The sequence below is a fragment of the Crocodylus siamensis genome, chromosome 6, assembly GCF_052110815.1.
Source record: "Crocodylus siamensis isolate JL-2025a chromosome 6, ASM5211081v1, whole genome shotgun sequence".
In the NCBI taxonomy this organism is placed as follows: Eukaryota; Metazoa; Chordata; order Crocodylia; family Crocodylidae; genus Crocodylus; species Crocodylus siamensis.
The window spans coordinates 68,371,992-68,387,283 of record NC_143400.1 but is presented as its reverse complement, the minus strand read 5'-3'; positions in this window follow the sequence as shown (position 1 = coordinate 68,387,283).

The following is a 15,292-nucleotide window of genomic DNA, read 5'->3' as shown; positions in this document are numbered from 1 at the left end:
CCTATTTAATCTTCATATAAAAAAAGAGCATTCAACTTCTGATGGCATCTGAACAAAAATAAAAATCAAATGAAAACATAGTTCTTTCCCATGTGACACATCTGGACATCAACATCAACACTTCAGATAAACAAAAATGACTGCATTGTATGTCACCAAGACATTAGATAAAAATGTATTGCAACAGTACATTAGACACTTGGAAGAATATACCAAAAAATGCAAGGTAGCCTTGCAAAATCTTGCATTATTCATACTCAGAAACTTTCTCCTTGAAGACTACACCCTGTTAGAAAACATGCAAAACTTAGGTAGATCCTTACCAAATACAGCACCATAAATAGGAAATGGAAATTGAGAGTGACAAAGCTGGAGGCAAAATCAGAATGGAACGGCCGGCCATACAATCCACCTGACAAAAAAGAAACTGGGAGGGGAAAAAAGATGTGCTAAATTCCAGTATCCATGCTACAAGGAAGCGTTAGAAAGATATTTGCTCACATTACCAGAAATGATAAAAGACTTTCCATTAAAAAGCGATGAGGAAAAACTGTGCATAACCCTAGGAGAAAGGAACGAGACGGCAGGAATAGCATCATGCTATGTAGCAACCTGCCACCAACTCACAAATGGACAATAATGACAAATGGACACAGGGGATAAAGCCCCAAACACACTGTGAAGTGTTATCCTGGGCAGATGCTTGATATATTATGTCTGCCACTGACAGTTACCCAAGGTTTCTGCTTTTTTACACTTTGACAACATTTGTATAGCTCGATATGCCAATAAAATATTTTGACTTGAAGCTGAGCATTGTAATTTTTTTTCCTCAGAGGCAAACCAGATCAGTCAGGTTGGCCTGTAGGTTTATATTTACTTAAACCTGGTCCTTCCCTGCTCTGTATTTAGCCCCTGCCTTGCAGGACCTCCCTCCACCACAGTTGCCACTCAGAACAACCCCTGGAGCCCCAAATATGTCATGTATCCCACCGGTAGAATCTTGTCAGGTAACAAGAGTGAGTCACGGGACTTCAGAGGGGGAGGGAGGCAGCAGCTGTTGGGAATGTGTGTGCATGAAGACAGCCTACTTGTGTGATATAGTCTATACAGCTATGAGAACAACCTTAGCTAAATGTTTGCCAAATGGTAGTTACTGGGTTAGTGCAAATGGCTTTCATTCCAAACTGTACTTACACGTAACTGTGAGGTCTGGTCCTTGCAACCCAGGTAGCCGGACATTCCCTTTTATGCATTAATTGCAAGACCATTCTTTCTTCTGCAGCCAGTTCAGTGATTCGTTCTGATTTGGTGTTCTGCCCTGCTTGGTCAGCTAAGACATAATGACTGAAGTGTCTGACAGCATCTATGTGTGTGTTGAGCCAAGAGCTTTGCAGGCAGAAATTAGAAATGGTTTATGTTTGTTGCTTGTAGATTTGTTATGCTTGTTGCTTGTGTGTTTGTTAATCGTAGAATGGCACAGTGTGACACACATGGAGTATTAAGTCCTCCCTCATAAAATAAGCCTTGATTTCCAGTTTTGACCTGGTAGCAGACTGAGATAAACAATAATGAAAAATGTTCCCAAATTTGTGTCAGTAAGTAGCTGCAGACAAATACCAAATAAAGGATTGAGACCATTTGTTTGAGACAAAGTTCTTCAGTGTCTTAAATATCCTGCTTACTTTTTACGTTTACATTTTGGTCTTTTAAATATTTGAATAGTGTTTTTAATATTACAATGTATGCTGATCAAGGGCTGAATCCTAAATTCTAAGCTGCTGTAAATTGTGATCATTCCAAGTAAGTCATCTGGGATACATCAGTTTACTCCAAGGAACAGGCCCTTTCTCAAATCTGACATTTGAGAACATGAAAATCACTCCAGTGTTGCTTGTTTCAGTTGTAGGACAAAACAAAATGTCCTGGAAGTTCACAGCTCATCCTTGAGCACCTTGATCATGGTAGAAGTGAAAGGAATAATTTAAGAGCATCACTGTCTTAGCGCTGGCTATACTGATGTGTCTGTCTTAAAGAAATATTTGATCAGATCCTAACCTGTTATGTATTGGTCCTGCTGCATGGTAATTAGTGGTGCTACACTGATATGGTCCTTCATTCCTTGTAATATTTGATCAGATCCTAACCCCTTATATATTGGTTCAGCTGCACCATAATTAGTGGCGCTACACTGATATGGCCATAGATAGATAGATTCATAGATGCTAGGGTCGGAAGGGACCAATGGATCATCGAGTCCGACACCCTGCCTAGGCAGGAAAGAGTGCTGGGGTCAGATGACCCCAGCCAGATGCCTATCCAGCCTTCTGTTAAGGATCCCCAAGGTAGGGGACAGCACCACCTCCCTTGGAAGCCCATTCCAAATTTTGACCACCCTTACCGTGAAGAAGTTTTTCCTGATGTCTAGCCTAAATCTGCTGTCAGTTTGTGACCATTGTTTCTTTTTATCCCAAGAGGTGCCCTGGTGAACAGAGCATCTCCAATCCCTTGCTGCATCCCCCTAATAAATTTGTAAGTGGCCACAAGATCACCTCTCAGCCTTCTCTTACGGAGGCTGAAAAGGTCCAGGTCTCTTCTCATAGGGCTTGTCCTGTAATCCCCTAACCATACAAGTCGCCCTCCTCTGGACCCTCTCAAATCTATCAACATCCTTCATGAAGTACGGTGCCCAAAACTGGATGCAGTACTCCAACTGCGGTCTGACCAATGCTGCATAGAGGGGAAGTATCACCTCCTTGGATCTATTTGTCATGCATCTGCTGATGCATGATAAAGTGCAGTTAGCTTTGTTGATGATCCTTCATTCTGTGTTTTTTTTTTTTAAACATCCTTGCCATTGTCCAAATGTACCTGAGACCTACTGAGCTTCATCAGCTCTTCTTACAACATCAAGACACAAACAGGTGAAAGGAGAACATACAGCAAAGTATAACCATGCTTCATCTGGTATTAACATACAAGGTTTTAAGTACAGAATTATGTTTTTTGATGAATATTGGGAATGAGTTTTCAGGAAAATAATTAAAATTTATGAGCCTGATCCTGGCAAATTCTCTGTGCTTTTAGTAGAAATAGGATCAGGAACTATTATAATATAATTTAGCTAATGATGTTCTGTTTAATGATACATTTCAGCTCTCTAATTACTATTGGTGGTAGTTCCTGGAATTTTGATTAATGCAGGGGTGAACCAGCACTTTTGATGTGGAGAGATGACTTTCATAGAGTATTAATACCAAGTAGTTAGGCTACAGATTAATTGCGGATAGGTGTGGCAATTAGGGAATTCTACCTCTCTCTATCTCCTGTTTGTACTTTGTTGCCTGTGGCAGAGGTCACAGTAATCAAACCTGTATTGCATCGTTTCTGGGTGAAGTCTGTATGTATTAAAGCTTACTGCATTTCTAAATCCACTGAAGTTTTATACACATTATGCTTATTATTACTTTTTTCCTTGCTATAAAAATGTACATATTTGAACAATCTGGGACTGGTAGGTAGGTACTCCCCTTATATCAATAAGATTTCTAAAGTTCTGCTGGGTCCAGATCAGAAAACAACATCCCTCAGGTTAGCAGCTGGTGTGGGGAGTCATTGAGCCATACAACTAATTATTTCAGCAAACATGTAAATAAAGTTGTTTGATATGAGGTAATCAGTGGTTGTGCAGTAACTGTCTTTAATAAGACAGCTGCCATAGGAAGTTGATCTAGATGTCCAGGAAACTTTAGGAACACCAGATAGTAGGTGGGACCTGAAGGGATGTGAAAAGATAGATGTTGACTTGTTTTCCTACTTTAGGATGAATCTGGAAGGCTGATACAGAGCAATGTCTGGGCGTATGTAGCTCTGTACCCTGAAAAATTATTTGGAAAAAGTTGTTCTTGTTCAGGTATGCATGACCAAACAAAAATTTGGTCATGCATATACAGCCCTGCTAAGCATAATTAACTCTTATACATATAACAAAAGAATATATATTTTTGTTTCATGTCCAGTCCTAGATCTTTTTTCTCATTTTCTTACCAGAATTTGCTAATACATACTAGCCAAAAATCTCAAACAATAGAAGAATCAAAAGATCAAATATTCTAATATGTTGCCTTTATGCAGCCGCTGTGCTACCTTTAATTTCTTCTTTTTTTTTGTAATGAAGGGAAAAAATAAATTAGATCTAGAGAGAGCACAATGCATTTAAAAGCACTAATATTAGTAAAACTTTACCAGTCCTAGTGTCTCCGTTTCCTCATGTGTTTCCCAAATTTCATCTGCTCTCTGAATTTTTTCTTTCCATTTCTGTCTCCTCCTACCTTGCCCACTCAGATTTACTTTTTTCTCTGCATTTTTTGCTCCCATCATGTGATATGTTGTCACTTCTTGCCCTGGTTTGCTAGATGGGAGCATGAGAAAATAGTTTCTACTAAAGCTGCTAAATATGTCTCTCATTTATTCAGCTGATGGGAGAGGGAGAAGAAGGAATGAGGTTCAGGGAAGTAGCCTTTGTAACCAAAAGATTGTTTGCACTTTACTGCCAGAACATGCTGCGACTTGAAGTCTTTGTATGACTTTTTATAAGTGAATAGGTTGTAATTGAATTTTCTTGTTAGACATTTATTTTAAAAAGAAAACCTATGAATAGCAGAGAGGAAAAGTTTAAACCTTTTATTCTCAAAAGCCAAAAATAATTCTAAAATCATGCAAGTTGATGTGCTTTTATGGACTTTTGGGCAATAATAAGACCCATGTGAAAAATTCTGACGATAAAGTAAAACCAGCTTTTTATAGATAAATTTTAGAGAAAAGCAAACCCACTGACATTTTTATTGGGTGGATTTCACTCACTTAACTAGTGTCAAAGCAATTTTCTCAAATGAAATTGCTATGTGCAGAGTGAAATTTTAATATATGAGGAATATGAAACTAAATATTAGATCTTACCAATACCAGATGTGAACATCTGAATGTGGATCTGTGTGTGTTGGGCCCATCCCTACTTGCATTTTAAAAACAAAATTTAGACCTCTGTCCAGGAAAGCACATGCTTGGCTGCTATTCTATAAATTCCCAGTTCTCCTAAATGGGAAAAATAGCTAAGTTCACTATGCAAGTGCAACATACCTACTTATAACATCATCTACAAGCCAAGCACTTAAAATAACTTAATAATTAAGGTTATCATAAGCCTTACTGGTCATGTCTACATGTGGTGCTATGTCGCTGGAGCTACACGCTACAGCAATATAGCATGGGTGGGCAAATCCCATGATGCTGATGCTACCTCACCATAGCAACATGCTCTCTTGGTATAGTGCATTGCTATGGCAGCGCGCTGTGTGGATGGTGCGCAATGGGCTTCCAAAATGTAGTACTTAATGCCGGCACAGTAACAACGGCACCATTGGGATATGTGTAGATGCACCCATAGGCTGCCTACAGATGAACATGGCTATGAGGTATGTGGTGTCACAAACATGTCTGAAGTGCCACATACTGGACATTTAGATGTTCTCCACATTGCAAGGGCACACTGCTCATGTGTGTGCTGCTCCATTTTTTTTTTCTGCAGGTTTTTTTGGCCCCTGGATATCCAGGGGTCAAAAACCCTACAGAACAAAAAAACAAAGTAGTACATACACCGGCAGTGTGCATGGCTCAAAAGTGGAGCTGGGCATCCCAGAACCATGCTCTGACTGCTGACCAGGTTCCACACGGCAGAATCACTGCTGCTGCAACCCCAGGAGGCCTCCAGGACCCCACATAAGGCTGCCTGAGCCAGCCCAGTGCTGGCCTCAGCCTCCCCTACCCCACCTGGGGTAACTTGCCACGAACCAGAGTATACTTGCCATGGGCATTCCCCAGGGACAAGTAGCGGCAGTACAAAATAATGGTTGCTAAAGTTGCATTACATGGTAGAGGGAGTCCCTGTTCTCCCAAGCACTACCAGGAGTGACTAGGAATAACGGTCACAAGCTGACAGAGGGTAGATTCAGGCTAGATATCAGGAGGCGCTACTTCACGGTCAGGGCAGCTAGGATCTGGAACCAACTTCCAAGAGAAGTGGTGCTGGCCCCTACCCTGGGGGGTCTTTAAGAGGAGGCTGGATGAACACCTTGCTGAGGTTGTTTGACCCCAGTACTCTTTCCTGCCATGGCAGGGGGTTGGACTCGATGATCTGCTCAGGTCCCTTCCAACCCTACAAACTATGAAACTATGAAAGATCAACAGCAGAAACTAAGACCTTTGTGATTTTCCTGGACACTTCAAAGCACCAGTACTTATAAGGTCATCCTGTACACAAACTGCACAAGAGACATGGGTTGGACTCAGGACTCTGCTCCTGAAGGTTTTCTCTATGTTGAAATGTTGTACATGGGATCAGATGACCATTACCAGGGCTGTGCGAAGCTTCAGCTGCTGATTTGATTTGGAGGAGATTAGGCCTGATTTGGTGGCCGAATCTCAGAATCAAATCAGGGGACCAATGAAAATGTCCAAATTCAAAGCTCTCTGAATCTTCAGAAAAGATTTGGAGAGCTTCAATGATTCAGACAGTGCACAGTGGATGCAGCAGGGAGCTGCAGCTGAACTTGGTAAGTAGAGGGTGGAGGAGGGGGGGCTGGAGGAGGAGGGCACAAAGGGAACATGGGGGGACCCCTGTCCTAGCCCCCCTGAACTCTGCCCACTCTTCCATCCTCACCATGGCTGCCCTGCCCACCCCAGCTCCTTTAAAAGAAAGCCCCACTCACTGGGTGCTGCTGGGCATGGGAGTGATCCCCGCTGCCCCGTGTTGCATGGGGGGGCTCTTCATGATCTCCCTGACCCCTCCAGCCCCCCAAGGCTGCCCTGCCTGCCCCAGCTTCAGCCCTTTAAGAACAAAAAACACTGAGAAAAACGCTGGTACTCACCAACTCCTGCAGCGGCCTTGGGGCTTTGGGCAGTAACAATGAGTCCAGGGGTTTTCTTTGTTTTTTTTCTTAGAGGGCTGAAGCCATGGCAGGTGGAGCAGCAATGGGAGGGGCTGGGACAGTGGGGGGGGGGTTGCAGGGCTTGTGCAGAGCCCCCCACACAGCGTGGGGCAGTGGGGGCAGCAGGGATTGCCCTCTGCCCAGCAGCACCTGATGAGCAGGGGCTTTTTTTTCCCAAGTGCCAGGAGCTGGGGAGGGCAGGGCAGCCATTGCTGGGTTGGAAGAATGGGCAGGAGATGGGTCTGGCTGATTCAGAGATTCAACCAAATCAATTCGAGACAGTGATTCAAATCATCGAATCAAATCACTGTCCCCCAAATCAGCCGAATCTAAATCTGAAGTGAATACTAGCTGCTTCACACAGGCACAGTGCATTTTGCTCTGTGCACTGGCAGTTACATGCATTTTAATCTGCCATAAAAGTTGTTGCTAACTGAAGCTTCAGAAGTAGATGGCTGGAACAGCAGTACATGAGACCATACGTACATGTAAGACCATCCAGACACCCAGATATAATTATATTTCCCAGTGGTAGATTTGGAGTCTGAGGCCTTGGATGTGTTGATGTAACGGTTCCAGGGGAACATCCAGGAGGGGGCATTGATGCACTTGCACCCTCCTTTTATTCCTGCTCCTTCCAAAGTTTAAAATCAACAGCCAGGCAGTGGCAGCAGCTTTTCTAGTGAAGCGCTGTTAAGAGATTGACTTCATGGCTTTTTGTAATTTACCTGATCCCTTCTAAACTCTTCACTCCACAGGTGTTAATGACACTCTCTTCCTTTTAATGGTTCGATGTTCCACTCATACTGCAGTTGTGCTGTTTGTTAGCTGCTCCTGGTAATGAAGCTCCTATTTCACAGCCCTACAAATTGTTTTTAATTCATTCCAATGAAGTTATATTAGTTATTGCTTTAATCTTAAACTAAATAATACAGCTGTAGGCCCCTAGCATATTAGTAAAGCTTTTAGTTTATTTTTAACTGGAGAAAAATATGTGCTGTTTATTATGTGATGATGCACTACACCATCTGCACCCCCTTGTTAAAATGTCTAGATCTGCCCATGGATGGTTCTTATTACAAATGAATAGTTTTTTCTTCACTAATTGTAATAACATCTTTATTTCTGGCACTGTTAGGATGTGTCTCCAAACCTAAAAAAGGCTTAATTTAAAAAAAAGCCTTGAGTCCAGAATTTCTGCCCTGCTTCTGGTATCTTTGTGTGAACTGAGAAGTGCAAATAAGATGAGGTTCAGCGGTCGACTTGAGAATTCTAGTAGCTGGGAAAGCTCAGATATCTAAATTTATAGAACTAGCTCCTGCTTCCACCTAATCAATCCCCCTCCTGTAGAAGGCATATTGGAGAACAGAAAATGTCATGTTGAGTGGAGAACATATCTCCTTTCCACCAATTCTCAACCTGTGTGGGGTCTTAAAAACAATAAGTTGTTGCAAGCTAACAGAATCCAAGCAAAAACAAAACATAGGTTGCTTTAATTTATGTTTGGTCTGTGATAATATGAGAAAGTCTTTTTCTATTTGCAAATCTTCTTTCTGCTTTTTTCCTAGAAGAGAGGATCAGATTACAGTCTATGCATGACTATAGACTATAATCTATATAACTTTTCTCTACTTTTTAAAGGCTGCCCCAGAGCTGCTAATTCTATTACTGTTAAACAAGCTTTCTGTGTGCAAATACCATCAATGGAGAATATAAGGCAAATATAGGACAGTAATATTCTTCCCAGGACTACTAAATTTCCTAATTTGTGGGAACAGTCTGACCAATGGAGGAATGTGATACATTAAACATGCATTTCAGTATTAGTAGTTACAGAGTTGAGGTATATGAAAATGAAAGGGCGTTAGAACCTGGAAAAGAACAGCTTTGCCTTACATACTATCAGCTCTGCCAATGGACCTTATTTATAGACCTCATTGATGCTTTCATGTATTACTGCTATTTGTTATCTCTGGATTAAAAATTTTTGAGGTATAAAATAAAAAATGTATTTTTTTGTGACTTTAACCCAACCCCTAGCAATTTATCAGTTCACCAAAATAACACAGAACTGGACAGGACTTCATTTTTGCTCAGGATGTTAAAAGTACAAGGACATTAGATGTTCAGTATTCTGAGACTGGGTAGTCAAAGGTTCTATGGATCAGGTTTTTGTTCTTCCCTTGAGTTATGCAAGTCTGCCCTGCAAAATTTTGATTTTAAATGAAAAAACTGAAAATATTTTAATTAAAACCTTCATATAAAATATTCCTATTTTTCATCCAGTTCTGATATGTTTTTGTATATAAAATGTATGTGTCTTTCTTTAGAAAAAAAGTTATAATGAACTAAATTTTTTGCTCATCAGAATTTTTCACTCAGCTTCCTGTATTTTGCCTTGGACTTCCCAGTAAAAATGAAGGAAAAAAAAAACTGATATATGCAGGAGAGGCTGTTGACTAATCATCAGTGTAAAGTTTCAGTAGGACCTGTCACCTATAATGTACAGGAAGTCATTGTTAAGCAGCAGAGCAATCCTTGAAACATGTAGGCTTTGGTTTAGGGTACTATAGAAAGCAAGAGGCACCTTGACAATTTTTATACTGAACAGAAGGCTCTCTTGATGTATGGAGTGGGGTGTGGTGGTGATGTTCCCTGTGGTTTGTTTTCTGGCCATAGATTAATTTGCTTTATAGTCATCTGTCTGGCATGTGACAGTTAATTCATTTTCTCTTTAACTAAGATTAAAATTCTGACACACGACCTAAGGTGAAATCCTGGCCCCATTGAAGCCAACAGGAGTTTTGCCACTGACATCAGTGAGATAATGCTTTCACCTTTTACTGTTTAGCTTTGTGGGTCAAATTTTGCTATGACTTTATCCAAGCACCCTCCTAGAGATGACAGGGATCTTTGGGGTTCGAGTCAGCTCAGCATTCCGTGCACATGTGATTTATACTCTCGTCTCATTTATGGGTAGTAATAACAGTAATTTTCTAGAAGCCTGAAGTCTCGGTCTCCAGTTGTGCAAGGCACTATATACACATTTTCTGTGAGACTTTTAAATGCTTTTTTATTTAATGGTCATTTCCCTTTCTTTTATAAATCAAGTTATGTCTCAGCAAATAATATTTGAATCAAAGAAACAGGGGGTTAGAACCTAACATTCTTGGGCCAACTTTGGAATTGATGTAAGAAGGCATGATTTAAATGAACTTGATGCAGTTGTATCTATTTACATCAGGTCAGAATTGAGCCCTTGTCTATAAACATGATTTCTGTACTAATTATGTCCATATCCCTCTGGTATATTATTATCTGCATGGATAGCATGTTTTGTAAATGAAAGAAATGTGGCCAAGAAATCTAACACTTTAATAAAGTACGTCTTCTATAAGTGGAAATAAATAACCTTAGCTAACCCTAATCATTGCAGGAATTTCCTTGCAACTGAAGGATGGGTGGTTTAACTAACAAGCAATTAAAATGGTGGAAACATTATCTTTAAGGAGGCGTCACTTTCCTGTCTGATGAATGCCATAAAACCTCAGATAGCCTCCAATACTAGGGTAGCCTCTATTGATCTTAAATCAAAACACAGCAGGGGGGCATTGAATAGATAAATGGTGAGCTACTGTACAAATTGTCAAGTGGCTTCCCTTTTGTATAGCCAGACATCTTTAGGCCAACCAATTTAAGGGGAGAAGTTTAATAGGATACCACGGGGGGATCGGTGTTAGGACTACATCTTATTTAATATCTTCATTAATGATGTGGTAGAACGAGCAACCAGCATGTTAATGAATTTGCAGATGATACTAAATTGGGAGGATCTGTGAACTTGGGCTAAAACACAGAAATATTATACCAAGGAACCTAGCAAGATTAGAAACATGGACAAAAAAAGAACAACATGAGATATTTCTGGGAAAATAAAAGCTAATATATCAAGGAAAGAGTAATCTGAACCGTGAACTGTACACTCAATGGGAAGAAAAACCCTGAGGAGCAGTAATTTTGAAAGAGACTTAGGGGTGATAATGGATAGCAAATTAGGTACGCATTTGCAGTGAGATACGGCAGCAGAGAGGCTGTTTCAACATCAGGGGAATGCAAGCTGTAGAAACTGGTCTGCCATGATCCTATTCTACTTGTTATACTGACATTTGGGAATTCACCTCACAGAAAAGGACTTCTCAGGTAACCATTGACACTTGCTTGGTAGCTGATTTGTACCAAGAGAGTGGACCCTAAGTTCTGAACCCAACATTTACAAAAATAAACTTAGACATATGTTTTTAAATAGCAAATTTAAATATGTGATATATTTGAATGTATTTAATTTTTTTTTTTAAATAACAAATAATACTCCCTTTTCCTACAAAATAACATAAAGTATGCCATGTTCAGGATTTCCAAATCTAAGCAATGCATGCACGAGTAAGAACAGGAATAAATTTCAGATGATAAAAAAGTCTGATAAGAGATGAGGCTATGGCTAATAAAATTTTCCTGAATAAAGACTGTGATATTTGGAGTCAAAAGCAAATTGTCAAAGATAAAATTGGTAACAATAAAGCCTTGTTGAAAACCTCTCTCAAGACAAGGAGGTAAGGCAAGAAGATATAAAGGGAATAGAGCATATCTCTTTATGGAAATTCAATTCAGTTTTAGACTGAAACAGGGCATCTTCATCCTACAACTTTTATTTGATCACTATTTCCACAGATGTAACCTGTCCTCTGCCATTTTTTCAAATTACCTGAAACAAATAAGGTATGTTAATCCAAATCATGAGACTGACTTAAAAATAAGAATATTTTTAAAAGTTGGGAGAACTTTTTGTTTTCTGGTTTAAGTGAGTCTTTACATATCACTTTAAATGCAAATTCAAGTGTTTTTGTAATTCTCACACCAGTAACTGAGCTTTAGAAAAAAATGCCAGATATCAGGACACTTAAAATAAAGTAACAAGGATGGTCAACAATGGATGCATAGTGAAGAGCCAGATAAATGTTGCATTGTTTTTATCTGGCCATTTATCTGGCTCTCTATTATGAACATAAAACAGGGCTTGGCAATTTACAGCCCAGGGTCCATAACTGGCTTGCCAAATAATTTAATCTGACCTGTGAAACTGGAGTGTCAGCAGAAATTTGGTGGGGTGAAGTGGAGAGGAGCAACAGCAATTAGGCAGCCTTACCTTCAGAAGGAACTCAGTTAATGCAACCTCCACCCTACTCCTAAAAGGGTGACAATTCCTGTTATCAGAGGTGCTCAATGTAGGACAAGTTTACCCCTTTAACCTTATGTTTTTTCCACACAGCCATAAAGAAAGTTACAGTACCCTGAACAACAGACCTTCTGACCAAAACCGAATAGCAGCTCCCCAAATGACTATGGACTGCTTTGTAAAGCTGAACCCTAAGTGTCAACCAAGATTTTTTTGGTCTGTTTCTTTCTTTAGCAGCTTGTGATAGTATTATGTTTAAGATTCAAAAGTGGAGTCAAATCAGTTCTGTTAGATAAGCCCAGGAGGGTAAGATCTAGGACAGAACCACATCAGCTGGGAGAGGCAAGGAGCACAAGTCCTTTCTGAACTCCTCAGAGCAGAGGAGACTGGTACCTGGGCTCATCTATTCTGAGTAGTAGTGTTATAGAAAAACTATTTTTATAAAGGTCAAAAAAATCTCTACAAAAATGTTAGTTTTGCAGTCCCGTCTTCCTCCTACTCCATTGTTTACAAAGTAAATTGCTGAGTTTATTCTTTCACTTCATTACATCAATTTTTACATATAGTCAGTAAGAAAATATTATAAAATTGGCGTGGAAAGGAGAAGAGAGCTGGGCCTGAATTTTCTATTGCTAGCATGCATGTATGGCTCTACACAACCCTTCATAATTACTGGTACTTGTATATAAGATTTTTTTTTAGGAAGTATTTCCAAATAAATTGTGCACAACACAGGAAACTCTAAACATTACTTCTAAACAGTGAAAACAAGCATCCAGGTTGGAGGGTTGGAGTTCAATGGAACTACCCATCAGCATGACAGTAGTAAATAACCAATAGTAAATAACCAGTAGTAAATAACCGCTTCATCCCCTAAGCCTTAGGTAACCCAGTGGAATACCCATGAATTTGTCTTTTGGTCCTGAGTATCATATGGGAAAGACTTTGAAGTGTTCCATTGGTTCAGTGTTAGAGAGAAGCCTAATGAGTTCAGTGTTACTGAAAAACGTGTTCAGCTGTCTGTGAATATCATGGATATTTTGCCTGATTACCTCCCTGTGAGACACCAAGGCACCCTCTCATACACCCACGCTTAAAAATAATACTTCAGTGAACGACATTCACATTTAAAGTCATTCTGATAGATATATCCTTCTAGACAGAAAGCACAGGAAGACATGCTATGTCAGCTCTATATCCCTATGGACAGTACGCTGTCTTCCAGGGTGGCTAAAACTGAGAATGTCAGACACACTACTGTAGGCAGTTAGGGAATAAATTTCCCCCAGGGAAGATTTCCTCCAGAATCTCTCCTAAGTAAGTTTAAGAAAGACATAAAAATCCATAAGCAGCACTGAGGTTTGAAGTTCAGGCTAGTAAGCTGCACATTTGGAAAAGCAAGAGTGCACCTCGTAGGCATTAATTCTTTGATTTTCCTTGTTTTGCTTATCTTTACAAAAATCAAAAGATGTGTTCGGATGTTCAGAATAAGAAAGAAACAGTGAAAAAGAGAAAGGAAGCCCTGCTTGATCCAACCCATGCCATATAACACAATTAACAGTATAATTTCACCTGTCAGAATGTGTTTACTGTTCACTAACTAGCTTCTACAAATCAACATCGTTCCGTGCTGGAAGGGATAGCTAATAAATAGGTTTGCAATTGAAAATGCCTCGTGCAGGTAGTATAACTTGGAAAGTGCTGAGAAGTGGATAAAGGAGAGAGTTCATTTACACGACAATGGAGAAACAATGATGGCGCACCCCTCATCCTTGCTCCCTGCCACTCTGGCTTTCCTTTGTTTCCGGTTCTGCTCTTATTTCTAGCAAGGTGGAGGGAGGGGAGTTTGTAGTGGGCCTAACCCTTCTCACTTGAATTTTGTTTCTGCTGGCCTTAATTAACCTCTCCCTAGGTTCACAAAATTTGTGATTATAATTTTTTTAAAGCAAGGTTTTAGTTCACTAGGCATGTTTTCTCATAACTCTACTTGAAATCCCACTGTTACTGTCTTGAATGCAGTATTGTTTATTCTAGTGGCCCATGTTAGTAATTTATTCCATATCTCTATGTTCCCCTTATGCAAAATACAATTATTTTAACTCCTTTAATTGTTTTTCATTTCCTAGATTTTATATTTGTCTCGTTTCCCAAGACATCTCTTCATCTTAGATCATTGGCTGGAGAGCATTTATCTGGGATGTTTAATTCACTGTATCTATTCCAAATTTACTAATACTGTACACCACACAATAAAGTAATAATTTTCATTTTTTTATTATTTATATCATCATACATTTTTAAAACTGGATAATATTTTAGGATTCCCCAGTTTCTGTGTGCACAGCTAGCTTGTCTCCAGGTGAGACGCCCACATTTAGTGACACTTGTGAACAATTAAATTATAAGGTATGTTGTGTATTGTATAACTGAGAAACTACCTAGTCATTCTGTTTTTTGTGCACTGCAACTTGAAATGTAGGGGAGTCTCCTGTCCTAATGTAGGATAGCTGTCTTTGTCTCCGTCTTGTGGTGGTTTATGTTTGTGCTTTCGTATTTGAATTTCTTAATCTGACATAAAAGCTAGTTAAACAGATTTGCCTACTGAGCAGGGGGAAATGTAAAGAACTGACAAAAGGTTAGAACTATAAAACAGCATGGAACTTCAAATAAGTGCAATACTAGTGTGGCTGTTTCCAGGTTAAAGACAATAGACATTTTAGAAGTAAATGTGGAAAACGGGTGCCTAGATATGGCAGGAGGGCAGGAGGGATGATTGTCTCAGACTTCACTGGGGGCTACTGAATAATCAGACATATAGTTAGACATATATCCTGCATATCAACCTCTCCCCACCTTTCTGGAATAGAAGCCTCTCAGGCTTGAAGAGGTAATTGGACCTGCTTTTTTCATGTCCTAAGCCAGTGCTCCAACTGATAAATCATATGTAAAAAGTGGGGTTCCCCCATGACTACTTCACATGTGCATACACAGAAAGATGCTGTGATTACATTTTTGAGTTGCCCACTTCTGCTGAAGTTTATTAAGTTGATCTGAGCATACTGACTAGATTGTG